The following is a 3,576-nucleotide window of genomic DNA, read 5'->3' on the forward strand; positions in this document are numbered from 1 at the left end:
ACACACACACACACACACACACACACACACACACACACACACACACAGAGCTGTGTGGCTATTCCTCAGATTGTTTCCCACAGTATGGTTCACTGCAAGATGTGATGTTGAAAAGGGAGAGGAGAGAAAGGGGGTGGAGAGGAAGCTAGCGATCTTGAGATCTTAGTGAGGGCAGCTCATTCACCGTAACAGTACAGCCCCCGCATGGTTCTCACTCTTTTTGGGTAATGTTGCAGACAAAACGATCTTTATAAAAGCCAATCCATTCTCACGAGTTCTCTCGCTTTCCCTTCTGTCATCCGCTTTCCTCTTCCTTAACTTACCTGTGTCTCTATTTGTCTCCTTTCTCTGTATTTTGCTTTTATGTCTGTGATCCCTGCACTCCTCCGCTCCGTATCACACCAGATTAACGCACAGAGCAGAGAGCTGCCTGAAAGGGATGCTCCATCAGGACGCTCCATCAGGCTCAAGATGGCAACAACAGATAGGTAGGGTTTTTGAGGGCCTTAGCAGTCAGACTCCTTCTGAGAAGCACTGACCGTTTTTTCCCTGGATTGGGGAAAAGCAAGTGAAATAGATCACTTCCTCTTCTGCTCCTTCAGGTACAGAAGGAAGCTAGCACTCTTGAGATCTTACACAGGCCTGGGTTCTACTAGCCTGTCTCCTGGTGAATGGCACTGTACTGCTGGGTGCGCTTGGACAGAGTTCTCCCTCGGAGAAGAAAACATGAAACAAAGCTCTTGGGTTTTAAAAAGCACATTCAGATAGAGGTGAACATTTGCCGTCTGGACGTTCTGAAGGATTGGTTTCAGCTGACCCAAGAAAGATAGACGGGAGGTAGAACCACAAGGAGGATCACACATTAAAAACTTCCCAACCACAGCCTGATCACCGTTATTCTCTCTTTAGGGGCTGGCTATGCCCTGTTTGCAGTAGACATTAATCCTTCCAGTGGGTCTTCTTATAAAACACAGAAGCCCAAATACTTGTTTTATGTGGCCATCTGGGACTACAAAAGGTTTTCTTACTTTTGGGGTAGGGAACAGCTCTGAGACCAGGATTATGGTCATGGAAGAATTGTAGGAGCTACACGTGTTCATTTCACAACAGAAAGCTGGCATTCTTGGATCTTAGAAATGTGTTCCTTCGATAGGCAACAGCGGTGCTTAATACATCCCACATTATTCCACAGAAAGGACTGTGGGCCCCTAGAAGGAAGATTTAAACCTCTACAGTGTTAGTTATTCCATTGCTGGTTTAGGGTAATGCTTGGTGGGTCAGTATGCTCATTTCCCCCCCAATGGGATACGTTGGCCTTAGAGCACGATTGTTGATTGTGCAGTAAAGATTGAAAATAATGCTTCATTCTTCAGAATCTAACGTTAGAGCTACATGGGCCTTCATTCCACAGCTGGACCAGGGCTTGGCTGAGTCCTAGCAGTTGGAGGAAAGTATTGTGTAAAGACACTGATACAGCGCACTCACTGATACAGCAAGTGAGAGACTTGGTCATGGAACACAGAACCAACGGAAGGCATGAAAACCCATAAATCCTTTTGTGGCCGGCTGGGAAAAAGGTTAACAAATCTTATTTTACCGCTCTTAACTATTTATTACAGAGCCCAGGTTATACAAAATCTATTTCTGTTTCATTTTCTTAAGAAATAAGAATCTACATCTGAACAGCATTATGGTCTGTAAAGAATTTGGTCAACTGGCTTTGCTGAAAAAGATAACTTTTATGATTCACAGAGAGGAGACAGTCTTTGGGGGGAATGTTGATCTGAGCTTCTTTGGATCTCAAGAGAAGTTCCTCTTAGGACCCCAGCACTCCTTCCCTCACAAACACATACACATTTAGTTATAAGAGACCAACATTTTTTTTTTTACTCATATCTTTAGATAAGGTACTTGAAAAAGTAACTAAACAAACTAAAATTTTATAGTGTAAATAGCCAAATCAGTTATTTTCCTTGTGATCAAAATATGAATTTTATTTTTTGGACACCCAGTGAGATCCTTAATTTTTAGTTCAGTTTGACGAATTTCCTTGGTCAGACAAAGCAAAGTGGGAGGCTTCTTTTAGGTGTAAACTCCTGTTTATTTCATTCTTGATCACGTGGGACCAATGGCCAGTATATCCAGCAGAAACTTCCCAGCCCTTACCTGCCATCACCTGTCCACCTTGTCACGTCCATCTTGCCTACCTTGCATCTGCCTGTTTTTCTGCATCATTGGACTCCAAAAACTGATGAAGCGAGTTGTCCTGTGTCAGTGTTTACGACATGTCTCTAGAGCACATATATGCCCATATAGTTCTGCATCAGCCTGGGAGCTAAGATCACGTGTGTCTAATTTCTTTGAAAGTTTTGGATGGGAGACCTGCTGTCAGTAGCCTGATAGATTCAATGTGCTCCCAATGAATCAAATGTGTCTACTCTGGATCAAAATAATTCCTTCCATCTCTATGTTCTTTCATTTCCAAGTTTTCTCTTATTATAAATATGTCTGTGGGAAAGAACACAAATTGGGGAACTTCAGCTTCTTTTGACTCTTCACAGGTGGAACCAAGTCAACCTATTGTGATTTGTATGTTTTATGAATCATTAAAGCTGGAGGAAAGATGCTTCCCTTCTCATAAAACTGAACAAAACCCAGACTCTGTCAGATTCTCCCTTTGACAATGCCAATTGCTTGCACAAGCAGGGTTTCTTGCACTGCCTGAGTCCTGAGGGGGCTTCCATGATTTCATCCTGCCCCTAGGGAAAGAAACTTGCAGTGTGGTCAGCTGTACCAAGAGAGTAAATAAGGAAGGGACGGCTCCCTTCTTAGCCTAGACACAGGTCTCTGTAAAGTGGCATGTTTGTGCCTGAGGCTCATTCCTTCCAGAACACCTTCTGTTCCCACCTGCAGGCACTATTTTTCACGCCTACAATTTAGTAAAACCCAGTAAGATAACACTGGACAAAATGCATTGGTAAGTTGGCCAGGACTACATTTGTTTTTCAGATTAATCAACAGAATTCTTACTTTTAATTTTGCCTAAGAGATTTATTTTTGTCCATATTATTATCTCAGAGTTCTTGCTGAATTTAAGGATATGAGTTACAGCTTGGTGGAATTTTGCCGAACTTGTCATGGTTCACCTGGCAGTGTCTGAACTATGTTGAGGAATGGCCTGCATGTTTCTGTGAACAAGACATTTTATTTATTCAGTTAATAAAAAGCTTGAAAGGTAGACATTCCTACTATTTTCAATTATTATACTTTTTCATTCATTTAGTAAAACAGACACACACAAAAAGCTGTTCATTACCTTCACAATGACTTTTATTCTAACTATTTTCTAACTTTTAATTTTGTCTCTTTATTTGAATGGGATACATAGAGCTCTCTTGCTAAGTAGGCCAGGTGATCCTGGTCCTCTTAATCCTTCTACCTGCGCCTTCGAGTACTGGGATTCCAAGCTGGTACAACTCTGCCTGCCTAGTCTCACAGCTCAGTCACAACTCTTTTCTTTTCTTTTCTTTTCTTTTCTTTTCTTTTCTTTTCTTTTCTTTTCTTTTCTTTTCTTTT

The sequence above is a fragment of the Psammomys obesus genome, unplaced genomic scaffold, assembly GCF_907164565.1.
Source record: "Psammomys obesus unplaced genomic scaffold, mPsaObe1.curated_primary_1811, whole genome shotgun sequence".
Classification (NCBI taxonomy): Eukaryota; Metazoa; Chordata; class Mammalia; order Rodentia; family Muridae; genus Psammomys; species Psammomys obesus.